The 20,690-nt window shown below is 37.8% G+C and overlaps 1 protein-coding gene across 1 annotated transcript in view; it reads right to left on the minus strand.

The window, feature by feature from the left end:
• Window positions 1-20,690, minus strand: part of LOC126758996 (uncharacterized) — a 332,624-nt gene that overhangs the window by 196,680 nt on the left and 115,254 nt on the right. The gene's annotated exons all lie outside the window — the stretch shown is intronic.

Here is a 20,690-nt window from a genome sequence, read left to right on the forward strand (position 1 = left end):
TTTTAGATAGGGGAAATAATTTATGTTGAAATTTTTATGTATAGGAATTTGCAGTTTCAGAAATTTCACCACAACTCACTTTCCCCTTTCGGTTTAAATGAACTCTGAACAGTGAGTAAATGTCTGGGATGCAGTTTTGCTCTTTCGTGGTAAGAAATATAATTTTCAATTTGTATTAGCCGTTTTATGCTCAGCTGTGTTGAGGTAGGTCCCTGAATTTAATAAGTATTAGTAAAGTCGTAAGTATGGAAAAAGGTTAAACCTTGACGTTCTGGTAAGTTGAAGTGTTGCTATAAGTATTGGAAGACAGTTATAACAACTCTACTTGAAATCTAGTTCCAAATACTATTTTGGAAAAGGAACCAAAAATGCAGCTCGATCTTTTCAGGCGACATCGCCTCGCTCTATGGGTTCTTGAAAAGTTCCAAGAAGATCCGACGTTTTCGAGCCAAGTTTTCAGCGATGAGGCCTACTTCTGAAGCAATGGGTGTGTAAACAAATAAAATTGTCGCATTTAAGACGAAGAGCAACCTGAAGTGATTGAAGAGCTACTATTTCATCCCAGAAAAACAAGGGTTTGGTATGTTTTGTACACCGGTGGAATCATTGGTCCGTATTTTTTTCAAGAATGATGCCGGTGAGAACGTAACCGTCAATGGTGACCGTTGTCGAGCCATGATAACCGACTATTTGATGCCTAAAATTGGAGCTAGTGATCTCAACGACATTTGGTGTCCAAAAGACGGCGCTAATTTCCACACATCGCATTAATCAATGAATTTATTGAGAGAACACTTCTGTGAGCAGATAATTTCACGTTTTGGGCCAGTCGATCGTGTGATATTACACCGTTAGACTTTTTCCTGTGGGGACATGAAAAGCCTAATGGCTATGTGGACAATCCCGATTCGTTTCAGGCCTTGGAGCAAAACATCACGCGTGTCATTCGTCAGTTACCAGGCGTAATGCTCGAACGCGTAATCGAAAACTGGACCCAACGAATGGACCACATGAGGCGTTGCTACGGCAACCATTTGATGGAGATAAACTTCAAAAAATAAATGACAAAGAATGTTCTTAAAAAAGTAGGGAACCTCGAAATATAGAGTTTAGACGGGCCATCGATCATGCCCCTTTTCAAAATAATTTGCCCATTGTTCGGAGTCATCTGATGCTAATTATTTTCGGGCGCTCAAGCTTTGTTTTTGGGGGATTAGTGTTTTGTGGTAAAAAAAAACTTTTTTTGCGAATTCATTTCATAAATATGGATTGAGTAATTTTATTTGGACCTTTTGTATATTACTGAGCACATTTTTGGTTGAAATATAAGTACAAGTAGGGCAATATTGATTTAATATTGCTTTCGATTTCCTCAAGCCGCTGAGTTTTTTGCAAGACTTTGGACATAATCCGCATTACCAAAAGAATAAACTGCAGCTTTCGCTGCAAGGCTGAGTGGTATGATACCACTCTCGAGCTACTGCTTGGAGATAGTACAACCAAGTGGTACACCGACGGCTCGAAAACATCGGAGGGAATTGGTGCAGCAGTAACAGGACCACACACAAAACTCTCCATACCTATGGTAAGTTTTTCGACCATTTTTCAAGCGGAAGTCGGTGCGTAGAGATAAATTTCACGCAGCTATCGCAACGAACCATTCTTAGCGACAGTCAAGCGGCACTTAAAGCAATCTCTGCCTATGAGATCAAATCGCTACTGATGCAGGAAAGTAGAGAATAGACTTAAGGTCGTGTAATTATCTACAAATATTATTATTTGTAAGAGGTCGCTGCTTCTGAACACAGGTCTTCGAATACAGCTGTCTATATAACATGCATACATAGAAGAAGATAATCGGATTACTGAATTCGGATTGTGGCCGAGCCAACGGTGCGCCTTTGGACTGCAATTTTCAAGGAGGATTATGATTGTGAATGTCTTCAAACTGAATTGAAGTATATGGACGTGAATCCCTGACGATGTTTGATTACATTTGAGATAATATTAATTTTTATTAGAACCAGAAAGAATTAATCCGCAAATTCACGTGCTTTATAAGCTCGAATATCACGAAGCCGCAGATCATACGAATTAACAGCAAACGGGGATTGAAATTTATGGAAACTAAATATTCTTTGGGAGATTTTAGTGCATTTAAACTATTCAAACGAATTTAAATTTTTCCATAGATATTTAAGACATTCAAGGCCCCCAATAGCTATGTGAGAAAAGATCGTAGGCATGGAAAAGGAAAATCGCACAGGAAAAAAGTGAAAACCACTGAAATCTATAATTAAAAAAACACCAACCGCAAATCACAAAAACAAAGTGAGACAGCAAAGAATAAGAACAAAAGCCGCAGGCTTGCTGCAAGAGAAGCAGATCAAGTCGCTGTGTGCGCGACAAACCATGCGAGAGTGTGGTGAAATAAATGAATAAGCGGGCAAAGGCATAAGTAAAATGCGCGCGAATAAACATGTCAAAGGTATAGGCAAAGGCAAGGCGAAAGCAAAAGTCATAGTGTAAACGGAAGTATGAGAGTGTGTATGTGTGATGTGTGAAATTGTTAAATGTCAAAGATGTGTTGCCGCCTTTAAGGCGCATTCAAGCAGCGCTGTGGGTGCGCAGTGAAAAAATGCGAAACAAGATAAAGCATTTAAGGCAAAATAAACAGCGAAATCGAATGAGAAAAAGAAGATGAAGACGAAGACGAAGACAAAGACGAAGCAGTGACGGAAGAGATGCTGCACATGACAAGCTGAATGCGCAAGGATAATGACAAAGGATAATAAAGGCAAACATGAGTGCGTATATGAACATAAGTGTGGGTGTGTGTGGTTTAGAGAAAGTGTTAAAGGCACAAGCATATGGCAATGTAGAGCGTAAAGGCGTTTGCTGATATGGCAAGCAGTTGAGGCTGTTGGAAGGTTGACATGCGTGGCATCAAGGACACAGGCTTGCACAGCCAACAAATAAAAACAATGATTTTGTCATTAGTCGTAAGAAAAAGACATGCTTAATGCCCTTTTAGTGCTCGTTTCGCAACCACATTTTAATTAAAAGCCATGAAATTTGCGAGCGAAAATAAAAATAAGGCTTAGCTCATGATACGTCCTCAGCATGTCCTTAAATTATTCCCGTTAGTAGATACAGACGAATATTTTCTTTATTAAGCTGATAATTTGGTAAGTAAATACGTTGACGGTTCGAAGTGTTCTAGTGCCAACTGCTTACTGAGAGAGTTAGAAAAATTTAGCATGACAAGTGACAGCTGACTGAACTGGATTTATTTATTGTTGACTTAAAGTAAGATTTTTCAACGCAAATATATTTACTATGTATTAAATATATCATTTTAGACCAGAGAGCTAATGCTCAAACTTAGTACATTAGACACAATACTGATAAATAAATGAAGATGTATGACAAATGACAGCTCATAACATATAAAAATGCATGCCTACTGACAGTTGGTACAAAATTCGTTGGTTCAGATCTCTAATTTGAAGAAAGTGGCAACAAAAGCCAGCTAAATAATATGGTAATTATATCTAGAAACTAATCATTCCATCAAAACTTTCCTCTTCAAATGACAGCTATGAAAGATGTCACCTTACAGCCACGTAATTAAATTAACTTATATCGGTAAGAGTTTAATATAGGGAAACGGACAACTTGTATTGTATTATAGAAATATGACTTATGACAGGTGACAGCTGACGAATGACAACTAGTATATGATTTTTTAGTCATGTTGACATATTTTTTGCTTATATGGTAATTACATCTAGAGACTTTTGAATAAAACAGAACCTTCCTCTTCAAATGACAGCTATGAAAGATGACAACTGACAGCCGCGTAGTTGACTAAATTTGCTTATATTGCTAAGTGTGTACAGTAATATAAAAGCTTTACTATAGGAAAACAGAAAAGTTGTATTGTTTAATAGAAATATGACTAATGACAGGAACAGGTGACGAATGACAACTAGTATATGATTTTTGAGTCATGTTGACATACATATTTTCCAACAGAAGCTTGTTATTAATTGTATTTAAACATATTCGAACTAGTTAAAACCTACATATATATTTCTCTAAAGGAAAGTGACAAATGACAAACCTTATACCCTCTTAATCTGTACTTAGGTACCCAATATTTTTTCTACCCTGAACAGGGTATATAAAATTTGCCACAAAGTTTGTAATACCCTGAAGTAAACATTGGAAATGTTATAAAATATATATATATGTAAATGATCACCATGATGAGCTGAGACGTTTAAGCCCTCTCCATCTGTCTAACCGTCGGTCCGTCTGTTTGTCTGCATATATGTATATGATCTAGTCTCTCGGTTTTTATATAAAGACATTTAGTTAAAGAAGAGGTCAACATAAGTAAATGATAATTATAATTTTCGAAATGTATACACGGGAAGTTATAGGTTAGGTTAGGTTATAAAGGGCGGCGGCCACGTCAGTTGGAAGATCAGTTTAATTTGAGTTAAAGTCTTACAAGTCGACGACATTTTTTTAAAACTTTAAAAGAGACTTGGTAAGTTACCTAGTTTCTTGAACTGCGGATAGGTTATAATGGCCGGCTGTCACGCCATATATAGACCTGTTAGTCCTTGGTAATGCCAGATAGAAGTTCAGTTCAATTTGACTTGAAGTCTTACAAGCCGACGACGGGAACTTTAAGAGCGAATTGATATCTAATTTTGATATGTCACCTAGTTCCTTGAATTGCGAAACTCCTAGGTATCTAAGACAAGTTCTAGTTAAAGCCGGCCAGAAGGAAAGGAGCTCTTTCAGTCTATAATTCATGTCTACTTCTCTGCATATTTATCTTAATTGATCATATTAACATCCGCTATAGCTGTCATTTATAGTATGATAGGTGGCAATAACTGGTCTCTGTCTCAGTACAGCGATTTTTCGGTTTGTAGCATTCGTCTGAAAGATTTAATTTTTCTGTATGGTAAGGAACTAAATCACTGTCCAAAGGCTATACATAATGATAATGATATATGATAAGTGACAATGACTGGTCTCTGGCTCTTTAGTGCGATTTTTCGAATTGATAGATTTACCATTTTCTCTATGCTAAGAGACTAAAGCACCGAGCAAAGGCAAGACATCTTCTTCAGATGTTTCAATCCAGTCATCTGTACATTCTCAAACAATTAGAAATGGTTGAAATGTTTACTCTTAAATTCTCACCTGTACCGTAAATCTGTGGATATTTTCAAGAAGTCTATTCAACTAAAGGCCTCGCTGACTGAAAAGTCGACATATGAGTTAAGGCTTCACTTCTCAAGACTGTCAGGTTTATGTAACCAGAACTGACCAATGTTTATATGTATTTCTTCACAATTATTCACGACACCAGATACAATATAAGCAAAATTTGATGAGGGATCTTTGCTTATCTGGCATTTGGCTCAATGTTATCTCTAAACCTCTTCATTCTGCTTGCTTTTGCGAAACTTAAGCTTAAGAGCTTAAGCGCGTACCTTTGATATTGAGCCAAACAGTTCTTAAGTCTGGCTGTGTTATTCTTAATCGATTGGGATTGACCTTACGATCTGTCCTGCTTCAACCTAATATCTTTGTTGTCAACTAAAGAGGCCAGATATCAACCAGAGGGTACTTTGCTCTCTCTATTTAACCAATTCTCAGGCAGAAATAATTATCTATCCTCATTAAATGGAGTCAAAAATTTAGCATTACATTCATTCGACCGAAGGAAACCTCTGATGAGATATACAGTTGGCTGAGTTAAATTTTGGTATATTCTGTTCGTTCCGGTTCAGCTTGTCTCAGTTTTTATCAACTACATTCTACTTCTCCTGCATAAATGTCTGCATACCTGCGAAACTACTCACATGTCGCTGTACGGCACATACTTTAACCCGCCCCTGAGCTCGAAGGTGCGTGCATTTGTATGTCTGAATTACGAGAAAACGAGAAAAATGCGCAATGCGACGAATGTAAATTCCTATTTTCATATTAAATAGCGTAGACGCGGGTATTTTTAATGCAAGCAAAATACGTAGGGTAAAACAGGTAGTGAGAGCTTGTTAGCATGCGTTCGAACGTAGCGCTGAGTATGTCAAGGCCAAGCAGGCGATGAGCAGCTGAAAAGGAAAGACAGATTGAACGGTTGTGGCTTCGGGAAAGTGTAGTTAATAAAAAATGAGTGTAAAAGGGGACGCGTTGGATTTCCTCAAATAGGGCTGCAAGCCGGTCTTTGATGCAGTCCGTCCTCTAGTTGACCATCCGATGCGTTTATAAGCACACAACTCCAGAGTTACTATACTAAGTGAAGTCCACTTCTTAAACTTTTATATACTCGCCGCCTCGCTGCTCATTTCACATATGCCACAAGCGAATCTCGCTGTCCAGTATTTGTACCCCTTCAAGTTTTAACCTTCTGGACAGCGCAAAATGTTTACTCGCACTTGTTAGCGTAAATATTTGCATATGCATTGAACTGAAGTATGCTTCAAAAACAAAAACAAAAAAAACTATACTCAGATTCATGCATAAAATACGAGACATACATATGCACATGAAGCTCTATGTGGTGGTACGCTGCGCATTTCCAAGTAGCGCGCTTGTACATATAGACAGCGGCACACACTCTGCCACTCGACCAAGCACTTAGCAGCGATGGTGTCTGTAGCGCTGCGCCAGCTGCTGTCGCTTCAAGTGTGGAAAAATAAACGCCTCGGAACCGAGTTCATGAGTTTTTTGGCTGAGTGTTCTTTAAACTGTGGAAGTAAAAATATTTTAAGAGAATATTTCGTATTATTCTGAGGAAATATTTGAATGGGGCGGTAACTGGTGGGTTGCTAGTATATTTGTAGCTTTTGGAACTTTCTTACGACTTCTGGAGTTCGCAATGTTAAACTATACGATTATATTTGTCGGAGCTGGGGGCGACATAAAATAAATAGAAAGATAGAGATCTGTTTCTTAATTACACTGTTAATAAGTGATTCGAATAACGATTGAAAGTAAATAACCATCATGACTAAGAAACACGCGGCAATGTCACTGATGCCTCAAGGAAGAACTTTTTATGTATATTAATACGAGTATCTACGATCTTTCTGTGCATTAGCTTAATCCAACAATAAGTGCAACGATGACCCCTGTAGGTATTCACTTAACATTAAACTTTTTGATAAAACTTGGTTTCTTTTTTCCGAGAAAACTGACCTTATGAAAATTTACGTCCTCTACCACTTCCCTACGTCCTTAAACTACTGAAAGCTCTAACCCGACAAAATTTCTGCGAACTGCTTTTTAGAAAAACTTATTAACAAACCCAACCCGCAGAATAGAAAATCGTATTATGTCTCTTGATGCTTCCTGAACTCCGGACATGGAAATACGTTTGCGTGCTATCGACTGCCTTTGCTGAAACCATCCTTGAAAACTCGAGCTTTGAACAGAGCAACCGTCTGATATCATATAACCAAATATGAGAAATTGATTTCCCTTCAGGTCTTAGAAACAAACACATGATAAATATTACAGAGAGGCTAGCTTTTGTAACGACCTTGAATTTAGCTTTACGTATATACACAAAAGAAAGACAAAAATCACATATGTATTTTGATTTCCTTCAAATCCACACGTTCTGCGATCTTTTCGATCCAACATTCTTTTTCGGGGCTTCCCTTACAAGGCATCCATGACATGAGATAACTGAAGCCTTACAAGGCGTCCATGACATGGTATAACTGAACATTTGCTAAGAGATAGCGCTGACGAACAATTTTTTATTTAGGGTAATGGGCCAATATGGGAAATGTGGCTTGGAAAGCTTAAGGCAACAGAAACCAGTGGCGCTGTGGGGCAAAACTTCTAAATAAATTGCTACAATTTTAGAACATTCGGATTTCAAGGTTTCAATTTTTTTGACTACATTCTTCTCCCGTCTCCTTTCAACGGCCCTGATTTTTTTTGAGAGTGAGAGAACCCAAAGAAGATATCCCTTCAAAGCTTTAATACTGCTTGATTTCGTTCCATTCATTGATAAAGATTACAAGTTAATTCTTTCATATTTCGGCGAGACTCAAGCTACTATGACCTCTCTTATCTTCCCATCATAGTTCATCACTCAATCTACCCTCTTTGAAGCGCAGAGCTGAGAATGCGTGAACTCCTCAAACCTTCTGCAAAATCGGTAAGAAGATACACTCCACAATACCAAAAGTTTCTAATTTAACTAACTTCACTCGACTGCATTCATTATTAAAAAATTCTTTCAATTACTTTCGCGGCCAATTAGTGGGCCAACGAAAAAAATATGCTTCAATGCAAACACGACAATGAATGGAAAATTGAGCTGGCCGAGCAGGCGAGGAACTCAACTGCGAGCGCCAAGCTGCTTGAACAACCGAAAGAGCGAAGACTGAAGAGCTAATAAAAATGGCTCAACAAAACATTAGAAAGGATTAAACTTTATATAGCAACTGAGCGAAAATATAAAGGAAAAGTCTGAATTCACGTCGCCAAATTGAGAAAAAGGAATCACTGAAATAGGAAAAACAAATTAGAAGGAATGCGCTGTGGGGCCGACAAGTTAACATAGTAGATTAAACCTTTAGTCGAAGAAAATAGACACAACTGTGAAATTAAATGGAAAATATTTGATGATTTTGTGATTGCCTATAGTGGATATAAGTCGATACAGGATACAGCAAAAAACGAAGGAAAATAGGGCATGGTAGTCATGTTCACCTACATTTTCCAAGTGCTCTCAATTCAGAGTTACTAAGGAGGTCTTATTACATCATATGATCTGATCTGATATAGCAATCTCAATAAGAGAATAATCTACAAAAATTTAAGATATAGGATTAGAAATGATTCTTAACCTTTCAAATAGATTATTGGACCTTTTGAGGACCGTGATTATAATACTTGATGCATCAGCGTCATAAAACATAACTATTAGTTATTTCTTATCAGCTAACTACCAGCTATAAGCTCTGTCTGTATCCAATAAAATTGAAAACCAAGCAAATATGGAACTGTTAGGCCAGATAGTCCACAAGTAGGTCCTAAATGCTTTCATCCATCATAAGATATTAACCTATTAAATTTGCTACCAGCGTCCGTTGAGCTGCTAGGGTATAGAAATGTACAAGGCTTTGACCAGTTTAATTTATTTTTGGAATTGAAATATAAACAAGAGGCTCGCAAAGAGAGAAGAGTTGAACCCAAAGTATTTCCATGATCTATCTGAAAGTATATGCTATTGCCATTTAATATTAAAACTCATTAAGAACAAGGTTGCGGCAAAAAATTTTATTGAATGATAATTTTAAACAAATCGATAAATTTAACGATTTTTCGAATATCGAATTAAATTTTAAACTTAACATTAGAGTTTAGCAAACTTTATTCCGAATTCCGATAGCTTTATCGATTAATGACAATTATTAATAAGTCGATAAATTTATCGATTAATCGATTATAGAAATAAATTTTAATCCAAGCAAAAGAGTTTAGTGAATTTTCTTGCACAGAGGTACTGAAAAAATTCGTTTACCGAATTCCGATAACTTTATCGATTTATCGAGGAAGCATATTAAGTTAAATTACTGTTTGCAAAGCTGCTTCAAATATCAGAACAAAGGGTAAAATAAAGCCAAAAATATGATTGTTTTCAGTCCGAAAAATGTATCGATTAATCAAATATCTAAATAAATTTTATTTTTTTCCGAATCCGTATTTCTTTATCGATTAATATTAACATAACTTTTTGTGGACTTTACAAAACTGCTTGAAATATCAAACAATAAAATTTAAAAATAAAGCCAAGATTGCGATTGTCAACAGTTCGAAAAATTTATCGATAAAAAATTTATCGTTTAAAAATGTATCAATTAAAAATTTATCGATTAAAAATTTATTAAAAAAAAAATCATATAAATGGCTTTTATGCACAACATAGCGGAGAAAAAAATGTTTTCTAACTTTGTTAATATCGATTTTGATATCGATGAATCGAAGAGGAATGTTAACCTCACTTTTTGCGGTCTTTGCAAAACAGCTTCAAATATCAAACAAAGACAAAAGTGAAGCTAAGAATGCGAGGAATTGCAACACAAAAGTCATTGGAAAAGCGATAAGTGAAAGAAATAAAAAACATTAAAAATGCAAGAGAACAAGAATGAAATAAAATATTAAAAAATGAAGAATAAATGAAATTGTGAGAATAGCTGATGCGCCGGGTAGTTGATACAAAAAGCGTGTTAAGTGCGCGCGTCCTTCAAGTCGCTGCGCTAAGAGGCAATGAAAATGAAAATGCAATGAGTGTGGATGGACAACAACAGCAAGCAAAGCAATAACAACTACACGAGCTGCTGTAACAGTGGCACGAAGATAAGCGCCAAGCGATAGACGCGCGTGAAAAAAATTCATTAAAAATGCATTAAAGCCATTAAAAAATTGTTGCACATTAACGCCCCTGTAGCCGAAGAGAATGAGTGCTTGGTGGGCGCGGGGGTCCTGCAGTTACGAGAGTGTTATGTGTGCTCATTACTAACACATACAAACATGCATATTTGCGTAGACAATTGCAAGGATATGGTGCAAAGTGCTAGAAGGACACGGAATGCACGAAATAAAATGGCAATTAAGTGGGGACTTGGTAATGAAAAAGTGCGGGTAAGCATATGCAAGGCGACTATATGGAGCGTGTGTATTTTACATTTTAATATATTTATGCGCAGCGTGAGAGGTAGCACTTTAAAATGCGATCATTTTGTTGTAGGATGAAGGTGCGCGTCTTAAGGTGGCAAATGAAGGAAAGTCTGTGAGAAATTCAAGTGGGGAGTATAAATATAATGCTAGCAGTAAGCACCCTAGAACCACTAGCAGTAGAATGAGAGCTGGTCGGTGCTCCCGTATCCTCTTGTGTTCTACTAATAGATAGCTGGGCTTCGCGGGACCTTGGCCAGCGCTGGGCCACCATCGGTACAAAACACTTTTGTCCCAAGATCGATCGCAAGAGATCTAGTGATCTCTTTGCCCTCAGTAAGGCTAACCTTTCCCAAGTTGCTGGGGTTTTAACAGGCCATTGTCTTATTGGCGTTCATGCTGTAAGGCCGTGAATCTTACCAGACGCCTTCTGCAGAAGCTTTATCGAAGAAGATGAGGTAGAATCAACTCAACACTTCCTTTTAGCCTGTTCCGCATTTGGGAGGTCAAGGCTTAAAAACTTTGAAGTGCATACGTTCAGACATCGAACCGACTTGCCGGGAATGGAAATTAACCTGTGCAAATTTGTAATGGCGACTAAGCGTTTTGCTAATTTATAAGTTCGAAAATGTTTCTATGGCTTCGCAGAAGACTACATATAGGAGTCCACGTGCGAGCTCTCTAGATCAGCCATCTAACCTAACCTAACGTAACCTAACATAGTACTGTAAAGAAATGCAGATGAACTGGACCTGAATCTTAGTAGTAAAATTTTCATAGTGAGACTAAGAAATGGATGCCTTATATATTCTGTAAGTATATTTAACATCCTGATATCTGATACGACTGCGCTGGCTAGGCCATGTCGTCCGAATGGAAGAAAACACTCCAGCTCTGAGGGCATTCGACGCACTACCCGTCGGGGGAAGCAGATGAAGAAGAACTCCTTCACTCCGTTGAAAAGTTGAAAATACCAGCTGGAGAAGGACCCACAATAAGGAAGAAAGACTGGCGAGCTATTGTAAACTCAGCTATAAGCGCGTAACCGTGAGCGTTATCTACGATATCCGATGTCGAAGATTCCGACGAATGAGCAGTTTTTTGGATATAAAAGGATCTGTGCAAAATTTTATATCGATATCAGAAAATTGAGAGATTAGTCCACTATATACAGAGACACGGGCTGAATTTTCTCTTTTTAACTATACAGACACTGCGAGTCGCTTAAAGGTTTAATTGGTATTTGGCTCGTCGAACTCTTAGCTTCTAGCTAAAATGATTATTCCTTATCAATGGATCAAGAATCTCAGATTACATTCACTAATGGTGCTGATATTTCCAAATTATCTTCTTTTCTGTCCAGTTTTCGATGGACTAAGGTTGAAACGTCACGGTAGTCACACCCTCGACGAACCAGTTGAAGTGATACTTATTAATCGCCTTATGAAATTTGATATCGGCTCAAAGCGCTTTGTCAATTTACGAGTTCCTAGTTGAACCATAAATATAAAATAATGGCATAACAAAGTACCAACGTTGCAAGATTTACAAGTGGGATCATTAGTGACTACTGCCACAAGGATAATCCGTATTACCTAACGTAACCCAATACTGCTGACAATATTAGTCTATTGTGAATTGAACTGAGGTTTTTCTAATCAATTAGCCACGTGAAGCCTGATTCTGTGATTCCAAGTATTATTTAAGAATCCAACTACATCAGCAACAACACCTGAAGCCAGAAAAATAATGGGCCGGCTTTATTTAGTTCCCCATGACGTCCACCAGCTGTTCTACTCTCTTTCAAGGTTCGTTCTAAAAGTGCGGAAATTTACCGGTCCGTGAAAATATACAGAAAAGCAGTAGACAGTCAATCGTTTGATGTTAATCTATGTATAAAGCTGAGACTTGCTTCGTTTGTTTCCGTTAATGATGTAGGACATTTAAGGATCGTCCAAATTTCGGTCAGAAACCGTAAGGTTTATAGAAAAGTACATACAAATTTTGATTTGCTCCAATGTATCTACGTAGCAAGATTATAAAAAGCGGAGCCACAGCTGTCTGATCCATCAAACAAAACCATAGGGGCTCCCCTCGGCACTAAATAGGGCTGCATGCATACACACATTTTTAAATATCCATTCAACTAACCGGCGGCAAAGTGAGTTTGAAAATGCTGCACGTGAGTCCTATGTGACTGGACAAAGTTAGAGGGACCAGCAGGACAGAAAAGCCGATGAAGGCAAATGCAGCACATAAAAAGTAAAATTAACTAGCAGAAAGGTGTAATGAGCTGCAGCCAAAGAGTGGAGTGGAGAGGCAGCGTCAGCAATGCAGTAAAGCGTCAGGTGGAAAGCAATAAAAAATTAGTGCTAAATGCAGTGCATAAGAGTCTGATGTGGTCAGCGTAAGCAAACCGAGGCACAAATGCATGAATATGTATGTCTCGCAGTGCAATTTAAAGCAAAAGTTGGGAGGAAGACTCAGTTAGTTGCATTACCGGGGCCCAGCTGGTGAGTCTCATAGTTTATTTTTAAAAGTTTTGTTTGTTTTAAAGGAAAACAGACGTGGTAAGAGGGCGTATATACTGAATGTTGCGGGAGAGAGCGTCCTTCCAGCAACCGATATGCCCTTCATACTCTTCTTGCCAGTCCGTCATAATTGCCAACGAGTCTACAATTCTAGTACCATGAAGTACAAAGCATACCTTTAGGAGCCAACGCATAAAAAATCTAGCATGAAACTAACAGCGAAACTCGCATTAGCATTAGGTAACCACGTATGTCTGACAGCGCAAAAAATATTAATAAGCTTCGAGGTCAACTCGTGCCGAGTTAAAACAATTTGCATACGTAAAGTTTTATAATCAAGCATTGCGATAAACTTGGCATACTTTGCGGCACACATACGTTTATATTAATGCAGCGGAGCACGTGTGTGGTCAGACTAGCTGCCTTGCTCTCAGTTCTTCTTTCAAAACTGCGCAGCACGTTTTTTTGTGGAGCACAAAAAACGGCTAACCGACTCGCATAACCCAATTAGGCGGCTCACATTTACGCTTTTAGTCATTACGGGGCTCATTAAATTGTTTGCTTTTGAAATGAAGTCAGACAGAGTTGAAATATGAACTGTAATCGAGAATATATGTGTATGGAGAAGTAGACCGTGTTTACATTGCTTATGGCATGTATCTTTTAATATTACTCAAACTGATTGTGAGATTAAGACTCTATTTCCGTGATGGATGCTAATCTCGCTTAGAGACTATGAAAGAAATTTCGAACGATTTTTTGCTAGTCTCTTATATATTTGAATTAATATTACTAAAATGTGAGTCTTTTCGAGCGGCATTTGGAATCGAATTTGGTGGATCCTCTCAAAAATTTATATTTTGGGGTTAGATTAGAAAGAATCTTGAAATCCACTATGGGAGGCCTACAGAACAACATTTAGAGAGTGCGAATTCTGTACGAGGTTGGTAAGAAAAGTATTGTGAGTTTTCGATTTTATTTAGCTACAAGTCGGATTACCGCGAAGTTTGTGCCAGAATTGCTCACTTTCGACAAAGAACAGCTGGTTGGCATTGTTAGACTCAGTTCGCGATGACTAAGATCTGTCCCTGAGGGTTATAACTGGTGACGAATCATGAGTTTATGGTTATGACGTGGAAACCAAAGCTCAATCATCCCAATGGAAGCTGTAGCATGAGCCAATACCGAAAAAATCCGACAAGTTAAGTGGAATGTGAAAGTTTTGCTAACGAGTTTCTTCGCTTGCAGGGGTCGTATGGATTTGTGAAAGAACAAAAATGGCTTTTGCATCATGATAAGCTCCTGCTCACGAATCGTTATTTGTGCGATAATATTTGGTCAAAAACAAAACACATTACTGCTGACCTACGGAATTCCTCAGTCCTGGTCCCCTGTGACTTCTTAGTTCCCGAAAATGAAGACTCAAAAGTATAATCTTAAACGTAATATTCTTCCGGCCTTCAGTGAGTCCTATGGATTCCATTTTCAAAATATCCACGGTTTTTCGGTCGAAAGTCGGTAGGACACCCTTTGCGATGAAGCTTTATTTTCAGCTAAATTTTGTTGAAGTCGCTTTTTGGAATTTACAGACGACGGATGGCAAGGACTCTCCTTCTTACTTCTTTTCTCTATCTCTATTGGCGTTTAAACTGCTTACGCGGTTATAGCCGGGTTAACTACAGCGCGCCAGTCATTTCTTCGAGATACCAAGTGCAGTCAGGTCCTTCTCTGCTTCCACCGGTGGGTACTGAATCGAAAATCTTCAAACTTGGAGTGTTTTCTTCCATCCGGACAACATGATCTAACCATTGCAGCCCTTGCCTCTTGATTTGCTGAACTACTTCAATGTCGTCGTATGTCTTATATAGCTCATCGTTCCATCGACTGCGGTATATCGCCCTTGCCAATGCGTAAAAGGACCATAAATTTTCGCAAAACCTTTCTCTCTAACACTTCTAAGGCCGGAATTATGAAGGACTTGTAGAGTTTGGACTTCGGCGAGAGAGAACTACATTTTTCAATTGCCAACTGAGGTCAAAACTGCTACACTTGTTGGCTAGAGTGATTCTGCGTTGGATTTCAAAGCTGACATTGTTGTTGGTGCTGATGCTGGTTCCAAGATAGACGAAATTATTTACGACTTCAACGTTATGACTGTCAACAGTGACATACGAGCCAAGTCGCGAATACGATGACTCACTGTGTGATGACAGGAGATAGAAAGCAAAACTAACAAAGAATGTTTAGTGGTTGTAATAAGGTTTTAAGGAGTTCCTTGCACTGAAAATAACAGTTTAGTAGGTTACTTAGCGCCTGTTCGATTAGATTTTCCGAAAACTTCTCGTTTTCACTACTCTTTATCGTTTTCGCTTTCCGTTTTGGAAGCTAATAACAAACTGATATTCCGCAATTAGAATGTCAACGACTTCAAAGTGAAATTAATACATTAATTGAGAGAAATTAGCGTCAAGAACTCTACTCTGGCCACTTATCCCTCATTTCCTCTACAATGCCAATGCCCTTGGGGTTTCAACCCTACTCTGTTTTGGCGCGTCAACCCTTTTACATTTTGCTTATGCTTTCAGCTTCTTACTTTCTTTTTGATTTTGCTCTTCGTTCCACTTATCGCCTATCGACGTCGATAATTTGACATTTTGTGAAGTAAACAAGATAATTTGCTTTGGCTATTTGTTTACATTGTAGCTAATTTCTGCATCTAACGGCATAACTAAGTTGAACTGTGCGTGTTCTTTTTTAATTTTCTACGCTTCTATGAACACTTTTTGTGAAGAATTTTTGGTTTTCTTCTTCGCACGCTTTGCTTTCTTTAGCCACACATTGCCACAGGCAATACAATTTTCTACACAAGAAGTTCACCGCTCCGCCTCCCACCTCTCAGACGGTCAAATGGTTTAGGCAGCAGAGAGGAGTGAGGTGGCCAGAAGCTGTTAGTCTTTTAATGGTTTCACCTACTTTACTCTGTTGCGAGTATGAGTGTTTGAATGGGTGGCGCAGCTAGCAGACGGCAGCAACAGTCTGACGTGGAATGAGCGTACGGCCAAAGTGCGTAATTAAATATTAAGCATGTGTCAGATTAAAGCGCATTATCTCAGCCAAATGCAAGCAAAGCAACAGAAAAAAAAATATAAAAAATATTTTAGAAGCTTTGAAAAGAGCTAGAAACATTTTTAGCAGCATAAAACTGAACATTTTTTGCTTCTCACACCTGTAGCTCGCACTCTATACGCCGGTCGCCGTTCTATTTTATGGCTTCATAATTTTTATTATTTTTTATGCATTCATTGACAGTTCGGATGGCAAAAGTTGGCAAATAAAAATTTCATAGATACCCAAGAATCACGTGAAAATTACGGCACAAATAAAAACTTGGAAAAAATCTAAGCAGCTTGAGCGGAGAGAAAATATTTGACTTAGAAATGACCGTATTTCTGCGAGGAAACAGATAAATTGATATTTTGAGTATTATTAACCTGCGAGAATAAATACAAAGTTTATTCTAACTGTCGCTTGACAAATATCTGGCATCAGTAAGATATTCTTTAATCTGAAACTATGTCTCGTATAAGAGTTGATACCGGCTAAGACGCAGGTTGAGTTAGTTTAGGAATCTACAATACAAAACCGACTCTTCACTGGTTAAAAAGCTAATGTCAAATTGAAAGCTAAGTCAATTTATATCTGCTCATAAGAGAAAGAATGGTGATAGAAAACTCTAAAATGAGATAGTCTGAGTTGAAAGATGTTGCGGATATTGATTTCGGTACCTTCAACTAAACGCTCAACATTACAATACTGTAGGTCTACAGTTCATGTAACCTCACTTTCCATTGTTCTACTAGATCATAGACGTTAGTTCAAGGTGTGTAGTGAGTAAATAGATTAATGCCTAAAGATTTATGAACTTCAACGTTTATAACACCTATAGAAATCAATGCCTTTAATTTCACTTAAACGTTTAACAAAAACAAGGCTTGAAACTCATTAGAATATACAGATCGAATTACTTTTAAACCGATATAAATTGATCACATATAAATTTTTTCGTAACAAAATCTGGAGGCTTCCAGATTTTTTTAACTCAATTTCTATCAAAAGTCATCGATATTTCATCAGATTGGGATATATTAATAAATATGTGGTAAGCCCAAAGGACTGGCTTTCACAGTTGTCCAAGTTGGATACTGTGTTACCTCTGGTCAGAGAATCAAAGACTTGGCTTTTTACCAACTGCTCAGTTTTTATCATGTATCATGTAAAAGGGAAGTTCACGCAAATGAGTAAAATTCTCTGCGCACCATTCACCCATATTTGGTACATGTGGCCAGAATTATATATTCATTTTTAGATATTGGCTGAAGCAGCCTCAGCTTCCTTCTGCCACTTCCGGCCTTAGACCAAGCACTTTTAGTGATTTTCAACATAACCTTTGTATATGGTTATTATAACCATTTTTAAACTGTAAAAAAAAAAACGTTTGAAGGCGAACTAAAGTGAGATATCTAAAAAAAAGGCGAAACAATTACTTCCAAATATGCTCCTTCCTAATGCGATCCTTTGTGCCAAATTTCACTTTAATATCTTTATTTATGGCTTGCGCTGGGTTTTGGATTCCGCCACGTAAAAAAATTGCCCCTTCGAACTTAACCCCAATGAAAACGGACGGAAAATAGACCTCGGGTGAGACTCGTCGCCCTGATCACTTTGGTATATATAACCCTATATCTGACTCTTTTAGCGACTACGCTGGGTATGTGAACAAAACATGTCGTGCGAATGAGAAAAAAATTGTTGGGAACTGTGCGAAATCAGTTCTGAGAGTATTTGACGCAGTACCCGCCGTGCGAAGCAAAGGAAGAGGAACCCCTACACTAAGTTGGAAAGACAAGGTGGAGAAGGAGCAGCCTACACTTCGAATCGCAATCTGGCATGCTGTTGTAATCTCGGCTATAACCGCCTGAGCGTTATTTACGCCAAAAAAGGAAGAAGAAGGAAAAGGTAGTGAGAAAAACGCCTTTACATTGCCTCTAAATTTCGAAAGGCACAAGGTTTGCTCATCTGTATGCTCTAATAATGGCATAAGCACTATCAATAGTTAATAAGTTCGACTTGAAGTATAGGAGTTTGTTCAAAATAACGTGAGGTTCTACTTCTGCTCCATAATTATATTAGTCTAAATAAAACGTTTATGGATTTTCCGAACTTAGGTATGGAGAAATATTATGTGTTTCCGTGGAATAGATCCGCTAATTTGTTCAGTCATTTCCATATATTCTATCTTCCACCTTTCTTCAGATCACAACTAGTATTTTTATATGTGACCTGTTCTACGAAAAGGGAGCTAACGTGCGAAAACTAGTTTTCTGGAAAACAGCTGTTAAAAATAAACAACTCGTTTCGTCAGTTTCTCGTTATCTCATTAGTTGTTCTCCTTTCCAGAGGCTTCAAGGACATCCAGTAAGTGTTGTTTTTGGTCGGAATATTATTATAGTTCATCGTGTAAGTTGCTAGTGTGGAACATTTAAAAAATTATATTTTTTCGTATTTTTACTCTTCTTTCTCTACATTTTTAGGGAACTTTCAAACAAGTTATGACTTTTTGGATTCTATCACGTGAAAAAGCATCTCATCTTCCATCCGAATCAACTAAAAAGTGAAAATTGATTTTTTGACACCTAAGCCCCCTTTCCGTAGACCAGGTCACATATTTGTACAGAGCTTTGGGTGTCTTCGAGAAACGGTGATTAATTAACTTTAGCCTGAGTTTTCCCGGAAACCTCCACGATCAAAAAAGTCTTTCCAACCCAACTGTCAGTCCAAAAGTTTTCAAGATTTCGCAGAGAGAACTAAAAGTTGTACCGCCAACTATTTCATTCGTATTTTTATTAACGGTAAGACTTTAGTTATACCTTAATAACTAAAATACTAGTATGAGCAATTTCTCATACACTAAGGCTAAGCCCAGAGTGGTGTTGAAAAGCCATTAAGTGATGAAAGAAAAGTTCAAATAAATTAAGCTTGCACCGAAGCTGGCAATATAGCCTAAACTCGAATGGTACTCTATTATTTATTTTGCACAGTCCTTTACGCTTCATTTCACCGTGCGCTCAGCCTTGGCAAGATTTGAGGAGTCACTCTAGAAGCTAATTATGAAACATTAAATATGCTGCTTCCGAATATAAGCTGAAAATGTTTAAGTTTCAATTTAATTAAACTTTAAGACTTCCTTAAATCAATATAAAGCTATCTTCTAGGAAATTTTAGCACATAACGGCACTACAAGCGCAGCCATTGAACCGAGTCGGTTTGGCGCAAACGAACTACTAATAATTTGTGTTGCCGGTTAATTTGAAATTATTTCGAAAATTGTTAAAGCGCATTGAAGCATAAATTTCTGGTCTGGCAGGTAGGAGAGTGAGCGACGAGGGTGGCGAAAGCGATGAAAATTGAGCAAACAAAAGCGCTGCAAAGAGGGAAATATCAAAAGGGCAAAAGCAACAAGAATTTTCGGGAGCAAACTACATCAATAAACTTGCAGATTGTCAGCAGGTAGGAAGAGAAGACGTTGCTAAGGGTGAAGTGAGCAAAGAGTCAAGTTTTGTATATAATATGAGAGTGTATATAAATATATATATTTCAGCGCCCCTTTCGGCATGTTTATATGAGCATAAAATTGTTATTGATTTACGTTTTCAATACTTTACGCATAATTAAACAAATACGCCATGAAAAGCAGCAGCGTATACGCGCAGTAATGGCTATAAATAAAGCATGCTTTCAGGCGTAAGTCAAGGAAAAGTGTGCGCTGTGCGGGGAAAAGTGTTAATAAATCAACGAAGAAAGTTAATTTGCTGTTACTTTGTACAAAACTTCGCCGAAACGCTGAGTGAAAAGCGTTTTTCTTTGGTTCAACTATAAGTAAGCATACATTTAGGCGCAACAGGCGCGCACTATAAGTGCTGACAATAATTCTAGTTTATGCGCATGAAGCCAATGACACTTAACGAGCCACAAAAGTAATGTTAAATGTGAAAACTTTCATCATTTACGCATTTAGCAAAACAAAAATAACAAATACTACGAAGCCACACGAACACCGAACTCACATACATGTGGGTTATAATAAATTTGCTAGCCTTTCCAGTAAGCTGGCGCTTAAGCGCCTAACTACTTAGCACATTTCATATGATTTGAGTCGTAAATTTTATTTTCACTTTCGCTGGCGACGCATAAATTGAGTATGCGTAAGTAGCTGATGGCTACAAGCGCTGATTACTGGACCGAGCATCTGTAAAGTAAAGTATATATCTGTGTGTAAAAATAAACTTATAATCACACAAGCATACATATATAACTCATTTTGCACATGTATGTGTGCTAAAGCATGCTTGTAGCTCAAAACGCCTAAAAGTA

The sequence above is a fragment of the Bactrocera neohumeralis genome, chromosome 5 (assembly GCF_024586455.1).
Source record: "Bactrocera neohumeralis isolate Rockhampton chromosome 5, APGP_CSIRO_Bneo_wtdbg2-racon-allhic-juicebox.fasta_v2, whole genome shotgun sequence".
NCBI classification, from domain to species: Eukaryota; Metazoa; Arthropoda; class Insecta; order Diptera; family Tephritidae; genus Bactrocera; species Bactrocera neohumeralis.